The following is a 20054-nucleotide window of genomic DNA, read 5'->3' as shown; positions in this document are numbered from 1 at the left end:
TAAGTCACTTCACTTCTCTGTGCCTCAGTTATCTGGAAAATGGGGATTAAGATTGTGAGCCCCACATGGGGCAACCTGATCACCTTGTATCCTCCCCAGTAAGTAAGTAAGCACTTATCAAATACCAAAATTATTAGTGAAGCAGCGTGGCTCAGTGGAAAGAGCCCGGGCTTGGGAGTCAGAGGTCAGGAGTTCAAATCCCGGCTCTGCCACTTGTCAGCTGTGTGACTTTGGGCAAGTCACTTAACTTCTCTGTGCCTCAGTTCCCTCACCTGGAAAATGGGGATTAAGGCTGTGAGTCCCATGTGGGTCAACCTGATTACTTTGTATCTCCTCCAGCGCTTAGAACAGTGCTTGGCATATAGTAAGCGCTTAACAAATATCAGAATTATTATTATTATTATCCCAGTGCTTAATACAGTGCCTGGTGCAAAGGCCACTGATCACCTTGTAACCTCCCCAGCGCCAAGAACAGTGCTTTGCACATAGTAAGTGCTTAATAAATGCCATCATTATTATTATTATCCTGCTTCCACAAAAGGCCACAAAGGAGGTTGATTTCAGGGTCACTCATGATGCACTCACAGAACTAGTGGTGATGGCGTGGTCAAAAACATTTTCTTTCCTCTAAGGGATTCCTGTCTCTTTTTATTAAGCACTTACTGCGTGTCAAGCACTGCTTGAGAAGCAGCATGGTCTAGTGGGAAGGAAGAGCCCGAGCCTGGCAGTCAGGGGACCTGGGTTCTAATCCCATCTCCTCCACCTGTCTGACCTTGGGTGAGTCACTTAACTCCTCTGTGCCTCAGTTCCCACATCTGTAAAATGGGGATTAAGACTGTGAGCCCCATGTGGGACAGGGGCCATGTCCAACCTGATTAGTTTGTATCTACCCCAGAGCTTAGTACAGTGCCTGGCACATAATAAGTGCTTAATAAATGCCATTTAAAAAACCAGAAAGAGCCAGAGGCCCGGTTAGAGCCACAGCTTGGCTGACCCTGGCCCCAAGAAGACAGTAGGGTTGAGGGGGACAGGATCCATCTAGCAGGCCGATGTGATATCACGGGCCTGTCGGCTAGGGACCCTGGCCAAATCTTAGTACAGTTCCCCTTTAGATTGTAAACTTGCTGTGGGCAGAGAATGTGCCTACCAACTCTCATGGACTGTCCTCTCCCAAGCGCTTAGTACACTGCTCTGGACCCTTCCTTATCTTCCCACCCAAACCCCCTCCTCTCCTGGAATTTCCCATCACTGTAGACGGCGCCACCATCCTTTCTGTCCCACAAGCCTGTAACCTTGGCGTTATCCTTGACTCTTCTCTGTCATTCAACCCATATATTAAATCCGTCACCAAATCCTGTCAGTCCCACCTTCACAACCATCGCTAAAATCCGTCCTTTCCTCTCCATCCAAGCCATTACCATGTAATACAATCACTCACCCCATCCCTTGCTCTTCCTCCTCCCCGGCCCCTCGGCCCCTCCACGCCCACCCTGCCACTTTAAACTTTCCCACCCTTCTCCCTTCCACCCCATGGAGGTTTTTTTAAATTGCTTCCCCGCTGTAGCAACTGTTACTCCATTTCCCACCTACTGTTCTACCATTTCCTCTATCCTGAATCTACCTGAATGTCTGTCTCCCCTAGAGACTGGCAGCTCCTTGCGGGCACAGAAAGTGTCTACCAACCCTGTCATACTGTTCTCTCCCACGCGCTTAGTCCAGTGCTCTGCACAGGAAGCGCTTGATAAATCCCCCTGAAAGATTTCCCTGCAGCTTCCACGGATTGGACTCGCCTTCACCCGCAGCCCCCAAGTTAGTGGCGAAAAGGAGGCGTGTGTGGGAAATTCACCACTGTAAAGCTAGATCGGCATCTACATTTAGAAACGTCCTAAGGGCCACTGGCCCCTCGAGACCGTCAGCTCATTGTGTGCCAACTTTCTTCGACTGTCCTCTCCCAAGTGCTCAGTACAGTCCTCTGCACACAGTAAGCGCTCAATAAATACCACGGATGAGGGCTCCAGATCAAACCTCCTAAGTCGGAGAGTCCCTGTTGAAGGCTCTTTATTTAGGCCCGATATCGAAAGGCGTATAATGGTGTCCACATTCAACCGAATCCTCAAGATTATTTCTGTTTCTTCTGCAAATGCCGTCGAGTCGGTTTAGACTTATAGACGTTGATGTTTCGGCTCAGACCTTTCCGTTATGGGTAACCCTATATGGCACAGCTCTAAACTTCAGCAGCGTACGCAAACTCTCCTGCCACGATAAGGCATCGATTCACAGGAGATTATTTAGTTAGGCTAATAAAATCAGTCAGAGGAGACACGGTACAACCCTCATACAAGGTCGAGATTTCTACCAAAAATCCTTTCCTGGAGCCAAAAAGGGACCGATAATAACACCCAAGACTAGCTTTCTTTTAATCCCCAGGACAAAAACCTAACGCTACAGTAGGGCGACAATTTTAACTTTATATCTTGAAAACTTCCCTCAGTTTTTTCTGCTTCCAAAAGAGCAGGCAAGTGAATGACTGGGAAAAGCCAAGCCGCTTGCAGCCCACAGATTTTAAACTTTGTGGGAATAAGGAAGCAGCGTGGCCGAGTGAAAAGAGCCCAGGCCCGGGAGGCAGAAAGATCTGTGTGCGAATCCTCTCTTGGCCACTTGCCTGCTGTGCGACTTTGGGAAGTCACTTCACTTCTCTGTACCTCGGCTCCCTCATCCATAAAATGGGAATTAAGACAGTGAGCCCCATATGGTGCAGGGACTCTGTCTAACTGGATTGGCTGGTATCTTCCTCAGCGCTTAGTACAGCGCCTGGCACATAGTAAGCACTTAGCAAATACCATTAAAAAAGGTGAGGAAGCAGAAAATGATGTCGTTTCATTAAGAACGGAATGACGGCCGCCAGAAGTGCTGAGCCACGCCATCTCTTGATACATTGAGCAAATCAGGAGCGAAAACTCAAGGCTTTCGCCCTGCATGAACCCGTTCTTGGTCTTGGGAAAGGGAGAAATTCAGGGTTTTGACCTGTTCTTGGAAAAGGGAAAAGGGAGGAGAATGAAGAAGGAGAGGAAGCGGGGAGGGATGAGAGAGGGAGGATATGGAGGGGAGGAAGGCTCCTTCTCTGCAGACATTTCCATTAAATTCTGCACAGAACAGATGAGCCCTGACAAGTAGCGACATGCTCCTTGTTTAAAATAGCCTCTCTTACCTTCAGAATCCCAAAGGAGCGTCGTTATTTTAAAAACGGTTAATCGGCCACTAACGCTTCCGTGTTTTCCTCCATTTTACCGTCAGGATAAAGCAGTCACAACTGCCTGGCTCTAGACTGCAAGCTAGTTGTGGGCAGGAAATGTGTCTGTTATATCTGTAGACTGTAAACTCACTGTGGGGAGGGAATGCGTCTCTTCTACTGTGTCTGTTCTCCTTCCTGCTTGAAATGTGAGCCTCGTGTTGGACACGGTCTGTGTCCAACCTGATTTACCTCGGATCTACCCCAACGCTTAGAACAGTGCTTCATACAAACATACATAGCGTTTCACATAAACTATTAGAAAAAAAAAGGCGGAGAGGTCGGGGAAGGGGGTGGGCTGGTTATTTTACTCTGGTTGGCCGCTCTCGAGGGTTCGGTCTAGTGCTCTGCATACAGACGGTGCTTCATCATGATGATGATGATGATCCCTCAATCAATCAATCAATCAATCATATTTATTGAGCGCTTACTGTGTGCAGAGCACTGTACTAAGCGCTTGGGAAGTACAAGTTGGCAACATATAGAGACAGTCCCTACCCAACAGTGGGCTCACAGTCTAAAAGGGGAAGACAGAGAACAAAACCAAACATACTAACAAAATAAAATATATAGAATAGATAAGTACAAGCAAAATAAATAAATAAATAGAGTAATAAATATGTACAAGCATATACCCTCCCCGCCTCCCCCTCCCCATCCCCCCCACCTTACCTCCTTCCCCTCCCCACAGCACCTGTATATATGTATATATGTTTGTCCGTATTTATCACTCTATTTATTTTATTTGTACATATTTATTCTATTTATTTTATTTTGTTAATATGTTTTGTTCTCTGTCTCCCCCCTCTAGACTGTGAGCCCACTGTTGGGTAGGGACCGTCTCTCTATGTTGCCAACTTTTACTTCCCAAGCGCTTAGTACAGTGTTCTGCACACAGTAAGCGCTCAATAAATACAATTGAATGAATGATGATGGACGGGGGAAAGCAGTCGGGCAAAGTTCTTCTCTAAGCCCCTCTCCGAGCCGGGGGGGTGGGGAAGGGAGTCCTCAACGCTCATCAGTGAGGTCAAACACAGGTTCTCCAAACATTTCTAACCTGCCATGATTGTCACTACTCAACATGAGGAGTCAAAGAGCCCCCGAGGGGAATCAATCAATCAATGGCATTTATTGAGCACCTACTTTGGGCAGGGCGCTGTACTGAGCGCTTATGAACATACATTTAAATTATTTATTTATATTAATAAATAATCGGCACTTAGAACAGTGCTTTGCACATAGTAAGAGCTTAACAAATACCATTATTATTATTATTATTATTAATGTCTGTCTCTCCCACTAGACTGCAAGATCAGTATGAGCAGGGAACGTGTCGGTTAATTCTGTGTCGTACACTCCCATGTGCTCAGTACAGTGCTCTGCACACAGTAAGCACTCGGTAAATACGATTGACTGACTGACTGAAAAGCCTAGAGACTCCGTAAATTGCTAAAAAGCATAGTGTGAACTCTGGCCACCTGAAGATTTTCATTCGGGGCTTACTATGTCATGTTTTGGAGGGTGTTCCCAAATGTACCTATGAGAAGGCAAAGTGTAGGTTATCATTCCGATTTGATGAGCAGAGCGGTGAGCGGAGAACGAAGAGAAGCAGCGTGGCCTAGTGGATAGAGCCCGGGCTTTGGAGTCAGAGGTCATGGGTTCGAATCCCGGATCCGCCACAAGTCTGCTGTGGACCTTGGGCAAGTCACTTAACTTCTCTGAGCCTCAGTTGCCTCATCTGGAAAATGGGGATTGACTGTGAGCCCCACGTGGGACAACCTGATGACCTTGTATCCACCCCCCAGTGCTTAGAACAGTGCTTTGCACATAGTAAGCGCTTAACAAATGCCATTATTATTATTATTAACCCCACTACTTGTCTGCTGTGTGGCTTTGGACAAGTCACTTCAGTGTGGCCTAGTGGAAAGAGCACAGGCCTGGGAGTCTGAGGATGTGGGTTCTAATTCCGGCTCTGCTCTATGTCCGCTGTGTGACCTTGGGCAAGTCACTTCACTTCTCTGGGCCTACGTGACCTCATCTGTAAAATGGGGATCAAGACTGTGAGCCCCATGTGAGACAGGGTGTCATGTCCAACCTGATTACCTAATATCTACCCCAGCACTTAGAACAGTGCTTGGCACATAGTAAGCGATTAGCAAATACCACGATTATTAGCAGCAGTGGTAGTGTTGTTCGTTTCTCTGGTCTTCAGTTCCCCCTTTTGTAAAATGGGGATGAAGACTGTGAGCCCCATGTGACACAGGGACTGTGTCCAACCTGATTAGCTTGTATCTACTGCAGTGGTTAGAACAGTGTCTGGCACATGATAGGCGCTTAAAAAATACCATAAAAAAAGGACAAAAACGTTTCAATGCTTCCCCATGAGCCCTGAAGGAACTTGGCAATGAGCCTCGCAGGCCAGGATGGTGAAGCCTTATCTCTCTCTTGCAGCATTAGCAAGTTTTCAAGTATGAAAAGAGCTGAGACACCTTGAAATATTTTCCCAAATGAATTCGGGCATTCAAGTGCAGAGCATTTCAATACACCAGCTGGGCGAGGGGGAAAAGAAACGCTCCACTAGAAACAAATGATTTGCGAGCCAATGACTTGTCTGCCTGATGTATTTTGCCACCGATTCTTATTTTGTATCTTTCTGGAACTTACAGTCCGGGGCAAACTGCTCTGTCTCCGGACCGCTCGAGATTAAAATGTACTCTCTGAGCTCAATTAGAGTAATGACCCAGTTCCATCAAATCCAGGTCACTCAGAGACAGAGGTCCTGCTTCGCTTGCTACCCTCCTCTACCTCACTTCTTCAGGACCCTTCCAGCCCCATCTGGACCACAGCCCTTGGGGGAAATGAGACCCCTAATACGAAGACGGCTTCAGAGTCTCCTTGGCAGCGAGGGCCAAAGTCAGGGGGAAGACAGGGTCTGGGAGGGAAGCTGAGGAATTCTGTTTCGGACATGTTGAAGTTTAAGGTGGATGTCGGATCCCGACTGTGTGACTTTGGGCAAGTCACTTAACTTCTCTGTGTCTCAGCTACCTCATCTGTAAAATGGGGATTAAGACTGTGAGCCCCATCATGGGACAATCTGATCACCTTGTAACCTCCCCAGTGCTTAGAACGGTGCTTTGCACATAGTAAGCACTTAATAAATGCCATCATTAATTAATTAATGTCCTAATGGCAGGAGGAATCTGCAGAAAACTGTGGCTCAGTTACCTTCTCTGTAAAATGGGGAATAAGCGCGGAATCCTTCCCCATTCCATTTTCCCCAAATCGCAGACAGAGTCAAAGAAGAGATTTAAAAAACGAAGATAAAATAGTTGGAGAGAGCCCAAAGAGAGCCATCTACTCCCATGAGAAGCAACAGGAATGAAATGTAAAAATCCCCAGCTAGGATAGCACTTTGCCCCAGGCCAGCCTGTGCTCACAACCAACACTCAGTCAATTCTACTTATTGAGTGCTTACTGTGTTTAGAGCACTGTACTAAGTGCAGATACAATCCCAGCACACAACGAGCTTACAGTTTAGAAGGAAGACAGACATTAATATAAATAAATGACAGATATGTACCTATGTGCTTTGGGGCTGGGAAGGGGGATGAATAAAGGGAGCAAGTTGGGGTGACGCAGAAGGGAGCGGGAGAAGAGGAAAGAAGGGCTTAGTCAGGGAAGGCCTCTCGGAGGAGTTGGGCCTCCGATTAGGCTTTGAAGGTCTGTTGGATAATGGTAACGTCGGATAACTAATTGGTGGCAATGAGCCAGCTAGCTTCAATGGGAAAGCAAAATGAACAGTCTCAGCCAGCGATGCAGTCCGGCTTGATTTTGATAATAATAACTGTGGTATTTGTTAAGCGCTTACTATGTGACAGGTACTGTACTAAGCGCTGGGATGGGTACAAGCAAACTGGATTTGGCACGGTCCCTGTCCCACGTGTGGCTCCCAGTCTCAATCCCCATTTTACAGATGAGGGAACTGAGGCCCGGAGAAGTGAAGTGACTTGCCCAGCAGACAGGTGGGAGAGTCACAACTGTCCCACTCCCAGACCCGAGCTCTATCGGATAGGGCAGCATGGTATCCACTGCCGAAGGTATTAAAGTGAACTTTGACGCGCAGGAGTGAAGAGAGGTCGTGGTGGTGGAATTTCCGGCGATCCTCCTGGGGGTGATGCGCTGTACTGAGCCAGGAAAACTTCCCAGAGGATCCGGGCTGCTTCCCCCCAGGACTGGGCCCCTGCTCCGCCCAGTCCAGGGATGGAGGACATGGATCTCTCGGGTGTGACAGGACACCCCTCCTCAGTCCCCGTGATGGGATTTGTTAAGCACCGTACCGAACACTGTACTGAGCGTCGGAATGGATGAGGGACCACGAGGTTGAGCGACATCCCTGCCCCTCCCCGGGCTCCGAGTCTACGGGGGAGGGAGGCTGGGGATTGGAATCCCCATTTTACGGATGAGGACGCTGAGACCCTGGTGGGCCCCGACTTGTCTCGGTGGCCAAGTCCGGTGAGGCCCGTGGGTGGGGGCCGGACAAGGCCGTCAGGACACAGTCGGGAAGAGGGAAGAGAACAGGCTGCGGTCCCTGCCCACTGGGAGCTTCCCATTTCATCACAGAGGCTGACCCTGATTACAGACACCCGGGAACGCCCTGGCTCCGGTGAGCCACCCCGGCCTCTCCCAGGGGTCCCGGGGCTCTGGGAAGCAGTGCGGCCTAGTGGATACAGCCCGGGCTTGGGAGTCATAACAACCTGGGTTCTCATCCAGGCTCCACCACTTGTCTGCTGGGTGACCTTGGGCAAGTCACTTCACTTCTCTGGGCCTCAGTGACCTCACCTGTAAAATGGGGATGAAGACTGTGAGCCCCATGTGGGACAGGGACTGTGCGTCCAACCTTACTAGCTTAGATCTACCCCAGCCCTTAGAACTGTGCTTGACATATAATAAGCAATTAACAAATATCATTATTATTATTATTATTAGGGATCTGCTTTCTCCCCAATTCACCAAAGCTCCCCATTTCCACCCTTGTCTGCCGTGCCACCTTGGGTAAGTCCCTTCACTTCTCTGGGCCTCATCCGTAAAATGGGGATTAAGACTACGATATGCTCCGTGGGGAACATATGCTCCGTGGGGAACACGGACTGTGTTCAACCTGATTAGCGTGCATCTACCCCAGCACTTAGTACGGTGCCTGGCACATAGTAAGCGCTTATCAAGTGCCATAAAAAAACAAAAAGGATCTTTCAGCCCCTTAGAGGCAAGATTATATCCTCCGCATGAACTCCGTGTTGCCTCCTCAGGAATGCAGCTTCGGGTTTCTGCTGTATAATCTTTAGTATAAACTACTGACTCACCCAAGTTCGCCTGGGAGGGAAGGGGAAGGAAGAGCATTTGGCTCCTCCTCATCTAAGCTGGATTTTCCAGCAGGACGGGGAAGATTTGGGCACCAGTTCCCCAAACCACTCTGCTCTCATCAAAGGGACAGGACATAAAATCAAGGCTGGGAAGAAAAGGCACGGGGGCTTTATCGCAAGAAAGCTGTGGTATCTGTGAAGTGCTTACTACACGCCAGGCACTGTACTAAGCGTTGGGGTGGCTACAAGGTCATCGGGTTGGACCGAGTCCCTTTCCCATATGGGGCTCGCAGTCTTAATCCCCATTTTACAGCTGTGGTAACTGAGGCCCAGAGAAGCAAAGGGACTTGCCCAGTGTCACACAGCAGACATAGGGGTTTAGAACCCGAAATGTTGCCAACTCGGGCTTCGGGAGGGAAAGCATTCTGACTCGTTTCCGAGAATGGGATGAGAGACACAGAGGACGGTTTAAAACGCAGGATTTAAAGCCCAGTTCTTTCAGAACTAACTTGGGAGTATTTCACCATGTGCCCCAGAGGAACAGAGCGCTGGGGAAGTTACAAGGTGATGAGGTTGTCCCACGGGAGGCTCACAGTCTTAATCCCCATTTTGCAGATGAGGTAACCGAGGCACAGAGAGGGCACAAAGATGAAGAACAGTTTGAAAGGACTCTTAGTTGCTCAGTATATAGATGCCAGCCTTTCCAGACGGACAGTTTGACAGACCGTATTTGTTAAGCACTTACTAGGTGCCGGACATAGTTCTAAGCACTGGGGTAGAGCCAAATTAATCAGGTACGACTCAGTCCCCGTCCCACATGGGCTCACAGTCTTCATCCCCATTTTCCATGAGGGAGCTGAGGCCCAGAGAAGTAAAGTCACTTGCCCAAGGTCACACAGCAGACAAGCGAATGAGCCAGGATTAGAAACCAGGTCCTTCTGACTCCCATGCCCACTAGGCCTCGCTGCTTCCAGGAATGGCCACAGTGGAGATCTAGGACTACCGATCTCAACGGTGCTGTCGCCCGCCCGTTGCTGACTCTGAGGGAAAAGGAGGTGTAGTGTGGCTTAGTGGATAGAACACAGTCAGAAGGATCTGGGTTCTAACCCTGCCTTCACCACGCATCTGCTGTGTGATCTTGGGCAACTCACTTCACATCCCTGGGCCTCAGTTCCCTCATCTGGAAAATAATAATAATATAATAATAATAGCATTTATTAAGCGCTTACTACGTGCAAAGCACTGTTCTAAGCGCTGGGGAGGTTACAAGGTGATGAGGTTGTCCCACGGGGGGCTCACAGTCTTAATCCCCATTTTCCAGATGAGGTAACCGAGGCACAGAGAAGTTAAGTGACTTGCCCAAAGTCACACAGCTGGCAATTTGCAGAGCTGGGATTTGAACCCATGACCTCTGACTCCAAAGCCCGGGCTTTTTCCACTGAGCCACGCTGCTTCCCTGTAAAAGGGGATTAAGACTATGAGCTCCATGTGGGACAGGGACTGTGTCCGACTTGATTGACTTGTATCTACCCCGGCGCTTAGAACAGTGCTCGGCATACAGTAAACGCTTAACAAGTACCGTAATTAATTAATTAGCTTCCTTTGCAGACCTAGCAGCCTATGGCCAAAAACCTCTCCATGCTGCCTCCCCTCTCCTCCCTGCAACAGGTGGCTCCGAGAAGAAATCATAATGGCATTAGTTAAGTGCTTACAAGGAATCAGTCAATGGGATTTATTACGCGCTTACACTGTACTAAGGGCCGGGAGAGTGCAATACAGAAGAATTAGCAAATGTGCCCCCCTGTGCACAATGAGCTTACTATGTGCCAAGCACTGTAGTAAATGCGGGTTTAGCTACAAGATGGTCGGGTCGGATAGTACAGAGCTCTGCACACAGTAAGCGCTCAACAAATACGACTGAAGGAATGAATCCCCCCCCTCCTTACCTCCTTCCCCCCCCTCACAGCACCTGTATATATGTTTGTACGTATTTATCACTCTATTTTATTTGTACATATTTATTCCATTTATTTTATTTTGTTAATATCTTTTGTTGTGTTGTCTGTCTCCCCCTTCTAGACTGTGAGCCCGCTGGTGGGTAGGGACCGTCTCTATAGATTGAAAGCTTGTACTTCCCAAGCGCTTACTACAGTGCTCTGCACACAGTAAGCGCTCAATAAATACAATTGAAGGAAGGAATATAGTCCCTGCCCTGCGTGAGGCCCACGGCCTAAAATGGAAGTAGAGGGGGATGGGGAGGGCAGGGGGGAGACGTAGGCGTTGAATCCCCATTTCACAGATGAGGAAACTGACCTGTCTAAGCGACGGAGCCGGGATTAGAACCCCATCCCCCAACCCCCAGACCACACTTCTCGACAAGCATTTGTGGCTGAAGACCATTAGGGTGGTCTCGTTCCCCAACTTCCTCAATGACAAAAAAAGCTTTCCCACCCCCAGTGGGGTTTCCTTTTTCCTTCCCAGATAATCCCGAACAAAACCAGAGTGGCATAAGGAGCTGCTTCACAGGGTCCCCGGCCGGAACATGAGCCAAAATATGTTGCGACACACTCCCCCGCCCTGACTACGAACGCCCAGAAGATTTGGCTTCCCCACCTCCCATCAGACTGTGAGCCCACTGTTGGGTAGGGACCGTCTCTATATGTTGTCAACTTGTACTTCCCAAGCGCTTAGTACAGTGCTCTGCACACAGTAAGCGCTCAATAAATAGGATTGATTGATCAGAGAAGCAGTGTGGCCTAGAGGATAGATCCCAGGCCTGGGAATCAGAAGGACTTGAGTTCTAAACCTAGCTCCACCACTTGTCTCCTTCGTTCATTCATTCAATCGTATTTATTGAGTGTTTTATTGTGTGCAAAGCACTGTACTAAGCACTTGGGAGAGTACATTACAACAATAGACACATCCCAGCCCACAACGAGCTCACCGTCTAGAGGAGGAGACAGACATTAATGTACATAGATAAAAAACAGATATACACATATATGCTGTGGGGCTGGGAAGGAGGATGAGGGGACCAAGTCAGAGTGGCACAGAAGGGAGTGGGAAAAGACGAGAAGAGGGTTTAATCAGGGAAGGCTTCTTGAAGGAGATGGGCCTTCAAAAATATGCTGAAGTCAGGGGGAGGAATTGTTTGATACGAGGAGGGAGGGTGCTCCAGGACAGAGACAAGCTGTGTCTCCTGGGTGACCCTGGGCAAGTCACTTCACTTCTCTGGGCCTCCAATTCCCTCATCGGTAAAACGGGGATTGAGACTGTGAGCCTCCATGTAGGACAGGGACTGTGACCATCCCATTTGCTTGTCTCCACTCCAGGGCTTAGTACCTAGTAAGTGCTGAGCAAATAACACAATTATTATTATCTGGGTAACCCGCCTGGAGAGCAAACGGATCAGGGGCTAGTTGATGGGTGCCCGGGTTCTTCGCTCTTGGATTTTCCATTCTTGAAATGTGCGGCAAAGTGGGTTGCCAGGCCTGACAGATTCTTTGCTGCTGAATGTGGTGTGTGTGTCTGTGTGTGTGTGTGTGATTTCGGGGGTAGGAGGGGCGAGTCCCCTCAGGCTTTTCAAGCCTGAAACAGGAGCTGCACTGTCTGACGTGAACATGATATGTTTGCTTACTCCTGGGCTAAATGCACTCCCCTAGCTCTAAGGAAACCGATCCCGCGTTGGGCTTGCGGGTTAATCCAAGCCTCCTGGTCACACAAACTCCCCTTATCCGTGTATTCCTTCCTGGGTTGTGGGGGTGGGGGGCGTCCAGATGAAGGAAGCCCCTGTCACCCCGCAAATGCCTGAGCCTTTTGTCGAGACTTACGTGATTCTTTGGTAGAAAAGGGGGAGATTTTGGTTGCGGTGGGGGGGACGTCATTCGAGTGGCCTTGGTACTACCTAACTCGAGTTCTCCCCATGCTCATTGTTCTGGTGGTGGGGCAACGGGGAGGGGGCAGGACTGATCTCATGTTTGACTTCTTGGTGGCCTCTCCCTGATGCAATCGTGGCACGAAGCTTTGAAATCGGACCTGGGGCCTAGGAGGCCCTTCCCTAGCGAGTGGCTATCATTACTCCCGGGTGAGTCAGCAGCTGGCCGGCTCCTGGCCCGATCCCGGGCCCCATTCCCGGCCCGCCTCCCATCCGGCTCCTCGGGAGACCGGGAGACCTCCGCCGGGATGTTGGGGAGGGCGACGGAGGCCTCCATTTCGGGGCTGCGCTCTCTCGGGCTCGGACCGAGGCGCTGGCGAAACCAGGGGGACCGGGGCCGGGGGGAAGCCCGCCAAGCGAGCGGGATGAATAATGCAGTGAGGGGGGTGTGTCCCCCCCAGCCGGGTGTCCAGTCCCTCGGGAATCTTCTCGGGAATCTGTTAATGGCCGCAGGCGGGCGGACGTCTAGCTGGCGACCGCGCTCGGAAGATGGGGATCCGGGAGGCCCGGCTTCGGAAGCCGTGAAATGACCGTGTCTGCTCTGATTCTCCATTCTCGACCCCAGCGCTGAGCACGGTAGCTCCTAGTAGGGGCTAAAGAGCGGTCCCTATCAGTACTAGTAATAATAATAAGATGGTATTTGTTAAGCGCTTGCTGTGTGCCAAGCACTGTTCTAAACGCTGGGGTAGCTACAAGGTAATCAGGTTGTCCCTCGTGGGGCTCACAGTCTTAATCCCCATTTGACAGATGAGGGAACTGGGGCCCAGAGAAGTTAAGTGACTTGCCAAAGTCACACAGCTGACAAGTATGAGCCTTAGAGCTGGCATTGGCTTCCACACCCCTCGGAGAGCCCCTGACACCACAAGCTGAGGAGACGTAGGCCCAGGGCTGGGGAAGAGGATGCGGAGATGAACCCCGAAGTAATCATAATAATTATTACTATTATTGTTATTATTATGGTATCTGTTTAAGCGCTTTCTATGTGCCAAGCACTGTTCTAAGCACTAGGATACATACAAGTTTATCAGGTTGGACACAGTCTCTGTCCCACACGGGGCTCACAGACTTAATCCCCATTTTATAGATGAAGGAACCAGAGGCCTGGGGAGATAATAATGATTGCATTTATTAAGCACTTACTATGTGCAAAGCACTGTTCTAAGCGCTGGGGAGGTTACAAGGTGATCAGGTTGTCCCACATGGGGCTCACAGTTTAATCCCCATTTTATAGATGAAGGAACCAGAGGCCCGGGGAGATAATAATGATAGCATTTATTAAGTGCTTACTATGTGCAAGGCACTGTTCTAAGCGCTGGGGAGGTTACAAGGTGATCAGGTTGTCCCACATGGGGCTCACAGTCTTAATCCCCACTTTACAGATGAGGTAACTGAGGCACAGAGAAGTTAAGTGACTTGCCCAAAGTCACACAGCTGGCAATTGGCGGAGCCGGGATTTGAACCCATGACCTCTGACTCCAAAGCCTGAGCTCTTTCCACTGAGCCATGAAGTAACTTAATAACAATAATAATAATGGTATTTGTTAAGCGCTTACTATGTGCCAGGCACTGTACTAACCACTGGAGTAGATACAAGCAAATCAAGTTAGGCACAGTCCCTCTCCCATGTGGGGCTCACGGTCTCAATCCCCATTCTACTGATGAGGGAACTGAGGCCCGGAGAAGTAAAGTGACTTGCCTAAGGTCACACAGCAGACCAGTGGCAGAGCCGGGACTAGAACCCATAAGTGTGGCTCAGTGGAAAGAGCCCGGGCTTTGGAGTCAGAGGTCATGGGTTTGAATCCCGGCTCCACCACAAGTCTGCTGTGTGAACTTGGGCAAGTCACTTAACTTCTCTGAGCCTCAGTTACCTCATCTGTAAAAATGGGGATTAAGGCTAGGCTTTTTACATTTCCCCCCAGGCTGGACACAAAACTTCTGATGCTCTGTTGGGAATTTTTTCTTTTTTTTAATCTGACAGAAGCAGGACCCTCTCAGCCGCGAAAAGCTGATCTTCCGCCCAGATGGTTCAACTCAAAAGGAGAATCTGCCCCATGAGAGCCTTTTTTTCAAATGGTATTTGTTACGCGCTTACTAGGAGCCAGGCGCAGTACTAGACACTGGGCGAGATACGAGTTAATCGGGTTGGACGCGGTCCCTGTCCCACACGGGGCTCCCGGCCTTAATCCCCATTTTCCAGATGAGGGAACCGGAGCCCAGAGAGGTGAGGTGACTGGCCAAGGCTCACACAGCAGACAAGTATCTCCCCCTTTTAGACTGTGAGCCTACTGCTGGGTAGGGACTGTCTCTATATGTTGCCAGCTTGTACTTCCCAAGCGCTTAGTACAGTGCTCTGCACACAGTAAGCGCTCAATAAATACGATTGATGATGATGAAGTGGAAGAGCTGGATTAAAACCCAGGTCCTTCTGACTCATGATCCCGGGCTCTATATGCTAAGCCACGCTGCTTCCTTACGCCTTCTGATGGAATTGTCCTTGTGGGACCCCGGTTTGAGATTCCCAGCTTTCTGCCGCCCATCCGATCTCGGGAGATTCGCCAAGAGCACAGACGCTCAGGCCCAACCAAACACCTCAACATCACACTGTTGGGCAGGGACTGTCTCTATATGTTGCCAACTTGTACTTCCCAAGCTCTTAGTACAGTGCTCTGCACACAGTAAGCGCTCAATAAATACGATTGATTGATTGATTGATTGATAATTGCTCTCCCCCACTTCAAAGCCTTATTGAAAGCGCATCTCCTTCAAGAAGCCTTCCCTAAGCCCTCCTCTCTTCTCCCACTCCCTCCTGCGCCTCTCTTACTTGCTCCTTCATTCATCCTTCCTTCCATCCCCACAGCACACACGGATATATCTGAAATTTATGTATTTATCTATTTATATTTATGTCTGTCTCCCCCTCTAGACTGCGAGCTCGCTGTGGGCAGGAATGTGTCTGTTTTGTTTTTAGATTATCCTCTCCCGAGTGCTCAGTACAGTGCTTTGCACACAGTATGCACTCAATAAATACAGCTGAATGAATGAAGGCGATACCCCCACCGAAGTCCCGAGGGATCAGCCGAGATTCCAGTGGGCGGCCGGAAGACAAACCGTCTACCATATTGGACGCCACCACACAACCAACTTGATAACCCCCACGCCAGATCCCACGGCCCCGCTGGCGGTGTTTACCTTGAGAGAGAGTGAGCCAGTCTGGAATCTCATTCCCAACAGGAGCGGGGGATTTCTCTCCCGGTTGGATAGGCCCAGCATCGCTCGGCGGTGGAGCGTTCTCTAATGGAGACGGACAGTTGGCTGCACGGAGACAAAGAGGGCGGCTTCGTTAGAAGGGCCGGCCGACCACAATGGCCTGCCTTGTTCACGGCAAAGCTCCCGGGACCACCGAGATGGAGCCCGGAAAAAAATACTAGTAAGTGCTTGGACTTTTCCAGGATACAACGCTATTGGCTTCGATGCTTTCAGAACAAAATTGGACCACATTCCGTTACTTGAATGCAGAAATGTACAAGAGAGAGCGGGCACGAACAGTAAGAATTCAGTCAGTCGGTTAATTGCATTTATTGAGTGCTTACTGTGTGCAGAACACGGGACTGAGCACTTGGGAGAGGACAATATAACAGTAAAGAGACACATTCCCTGCCCTCAATGATCTAGAGAATTTGTACTTCAAGGATCCCCTGAAAGGCCAAGGGAATTAAATATTTAGTGCAGGAGGGAATTTTAACGCAAGATGTCTTTTTATCCAAAAAAACCCACAACATGCAGCATGGATTCATTCAATCGTATGTATTGAGCGCTTATTGTGCGCAGAGCACTGTACTAAGCGCTTGGGAAGTACAAGTTGGCAACATATAGAGACGGTCCCTACCCAACAGCGGGCTCACAGTCTAGAAGGGGGAGACAGAAAACAAAAACATATTAACAAAATAAAATAAATATGTACAAATTAGAGTAATAAATACGCACAAACATATATACAGGTGCTGTGGGGAGGGGAAGGAGATTAGCGGATAGAGCCCGGGCCTGGGAGTCCGAAGGACCTGAGTTCTAATCCTGACTCTACCACTTTTCTGTTGTGTGACCTTGGGGTAAGTCACTTCACTTCTCTGGGCCTCAGGTACCTCATCTGGAAAATGGGGATTAAGACTGTGAGCCCTATGTGGGAGAGCGACTGTGTCCAGTTACTTGCATCTACCCTAGCGCTTAAAATAATGCCTGGCACAAAGTAAGCACTTAAAAAATACCACAATCATTATTATTATTGTTATTATTGGGGTCTCCTCCCAGATTCCCAACCCACCTGGCCAGAAAAACCATATTCTGCAAGAATAAACTCTTTGAACGTCTCACAGGGCCCCTTTGAAAAGTGAACATTTCAAAGGAAATTGCCTGGAATTCATTTTCTCCTGGCTTTAGAGGTAGATGAGTTCAGAATTAGGAAAAACAAAACTACTTTCCCTCCTATCCGAGCGCTCTTTTCTCCGTCGACGGTGCTCAGCGAGCACCCATGGGCCGAGCCCTGAGCTCGGCTCCTCGGGGTGTTCAAAGACACGGCCCCTGTTTAAAGAGCTTTGCTAAAACTGATCCCGAAATTGGAATTGGAATAGCCATCCACTCCCTGGAATGAAGGGAGTGGAGGGCTCTGGGAAGAGATGGAGGTTTGTATCTATAAGAGAGGTAATCATTATTATTAATAATAATAACAATAACGGTGATATGGTATTTGTTGAGCGCTTACTAGGTACTGTTCTACGTGCTGTGATAGATTCCAGATGATCAGGATGGCCTCTGTCCCAAATGGGGCTCTCAGTCTAAGTAGAAGGGACATCAGATATCGGATCCCCATTTTCCAGATGAGGAAACTGAGGCACATGGAAATGACCTGGCTTCCCCAGGGTCACACAGCAGGCAAGTCAAGGAGCTGGGATAAGAAGCCAAGTCCTCTGACTCCTGATCAGGGCTCTTTCCACCAGGCTACGCTGATTGCCAAAAAGATGCAATTAGGAAGAGAAGGGATCTGGGAAAAGAGAGAGGTTTGGTTCTATTTATTTCTTTGAAGACATTAGAAAGAGCTGGAAATTCTTCTCCCTCCCTCTGTATTAGAAGAGGATTCTGAGGATTCCTGGTCTTCCGGAGAGCCTGCTTGGTGTTGGACAACAAGTGAGTCGCTGGGGGGAGGTAATAATAATAATGGCATTTATTAAGCACTTACTATGTGCAAAGCACTGTTCTAAGCGCTGGGGAGGTTACAAGGTGATCAGGTTGTCTCACAGGGGGCTCACAGTCTTAATCCCCATTTTACAGATGAGGGAACTGAGGCCCAGAGAAGTTAAGTGACTTGCCCAAAGTCACACAGCTGACAATTGGCAGAGCCGGGATTTGATCCACGAACTCTGACTCCGAAGCCCGGGCTCTTTCCACTGAGCCAAGCTGGTGATAGCGTCGGACACAATCCCTGTCCTATGGGGTCTCCCAGGCCAAGAGGTGAAGAGAGCAGGGAGCTTCTCCCCACTTTACAGATGAGGAAGTTGAGGCCCAGAGGGGTTAGGTGACTTGCCCACGTTAATAATAATAATGATGGAATTTTTTAAGCGCTTACTATGTGCCAGGTGCTGTACTAAGTGCTGGGATAGATACAAGCAAATCGAGTTGGATGCAGTCCCTGTCCCATGAGGGGCTCATAATAATAATAATAATAATAATAATGATGATGATGATGGCATTTATTAAGCGCTTACTATGTGCAAAGCACTGGTCTAAGCGCTAGGGAGGATACAAGGTGATCAGGTTGTCCCATGTAGGGCTCACAGTCTTAATCCCCATTTTACAGATGAGGGAACTGAGGCCCAGAGAAGTGAAGTGACTTGCCCAAAGTCACAAAGCTGGCAAGCGGCGGAGCCGGGATTAGAACCCACGATCTCTGGCTCCCAAGCCCGGGCTCTTTCCACTGAGCCACGCTGCTAGAGCCCGGGCCTGGGAGTCAGAAGGTCATGGGTTCTAATCCCAGCTCTGCCGCTTGTCTGCTTGGGCAAGTCACTTCACTTCTCTGGATCTCAGTCCCCTCATCTGTAAAATGGGGATTAGAATGGGAAGCAGCATGGCTCAGTGGAAAGAGCCCGGGCTTGGGAGTCAGAGGTCATGGGTTCTAACCCCAGCTCTGCCACTTGCCAGCTGTGTGACTTTGGGCAAGTCACTTAACTTCTCTGGGCCTCGGTTACCGTATCTGTAAAATGGGAATTAAGACTGTGAGCCCCCCGCGGGACAACCTGATCACCTTGTATCCCCCCCCGGCGCTTAGAACGGTGCTTTGCACATAGTAAGCGCTTAACAAATGCCATTATTATATAATTATTATTATTATTAAGTGACTTGCCCAAAGTTACACAGCTGACAAGTGGCAGAGCTTCTCTTATAGAATCAAGCCTCTGTCTCTTCCCAGGTCACTGCACTCCCTTGGTTTTACCTTCCCTTCCCCCATCATCCCCTCCCACGGCCGGGGGTCGGGGGGGGGGGGGGGGGGGGCCAAAGCCGCAAATTCCTTGAAAATGAGTGCTTTCTGTCCTTTTTCTTACAAAGGCCGAGTTTACTCTGGCCACCAAACCAGCACATCCACCGCTGCAAACCCCGGCCTAAGACCCGTAGAAATGGAGACAGGGAGCATGAAGGGGGAAAACAAAGTGAAGGGACCAAAACATTCCAGAAGAGAGCGGGAATCGAACTCCGGAAGCACACCGACTAGGAAGGCGGCAAGGGGAGACGGGCCGGGAGGGTGGTACGCCCCAAATTCCCGCTGGTTCAGAAGAGGAAAGGGTGCGTAGTGTGCATTCATTCCCACCAGAAACTGAGGCGAGTGTTTTATTTATTTTTTTTTGGTGGTGGGGCAGGATGGGGGGATTATGGTATTTGTTAAGCACTTACTACGTGCAGGGCACTGTTCTAAGCGCTGACTCCCGGGCAAATGCTCTATCCATTAGGCAATGCTGCTTCTCATCATCACCCACTGCACCCAATCTAGGAGTCAGAAGGACCCACGTTTTAATCCACCTATCTCCTGGGTGACCTAGGGCAAGTCATTTCACTTCTCTGGACCTTCCTCAGTTCCCTCATCCATAAAATGGGATTGAAGATTGGGAGCCCCACGCGGGACAGGGACTGTGTCCAACCCGGTTAATTTACATCTACCCCAGCAATTAATATGGAGCCTGGCACATAGAAAAATACCATTAAAAATAAATAAATAATTTACCACCTCACAAAATGCTCTGCTCTACCAAAAGGAAAGCATCCAGGGCAATTACAACAGCATCCTTTTCTTCGCATTCAAGGATAGCGCCGTTGTAATAATATTAATATTTAATAGTAATTGTGATTTTTTAAGTGCTTATCATGTGCCAAAACACTGTACTGAGGCTGGGGGGACTACAAGATCATCAGGTCCCACAGTGGGCTCACA

At 49.2% G+C, this 20054-nt stretch overlaps 1 protein-coding gene across 2 annotated transcripts in view; it reads right to left on the bottom strand.

The window, feature by feature from the left end:
• Positions 1-20054, bottom strand: part of MTMR3 (myotubularin related protein 3) — a 105302-nt gene that overhangs the window by 59010 nt on the left and 26238 nt on the right. For both annotated transcript variants that reach the window (XM_038763588.1, XM_038763589.1), the window contains exon 2: positions 15773-15895. The gene's annotated coding sequence lies outside the window, so the exon portion shown is untranslated. The remainder of the gene's footprint in view (positions 1-15772; positions 15896-20054) is intronic.

This window comes from Tachyglossus aculeatus, chromosome 21 (assembly GCF_015852505.1).
Source record: "Tachyglossus aculeatus isolate mTacAcu1 chromosome 21, mTacAcu1.pri, whole genome shotgun sequence".
Lineage (NCBI taxonomy): Eukaryota > Metazoa > Chordata > Mammalia > Monotremata > Tachyglossidae > Tachyglossus > Tachyglossus aculeatus.
Note: the sequence above shows the minus strand (reverse complement) of the source record. Positions and strands in the feature narration are given on the sequence as shown.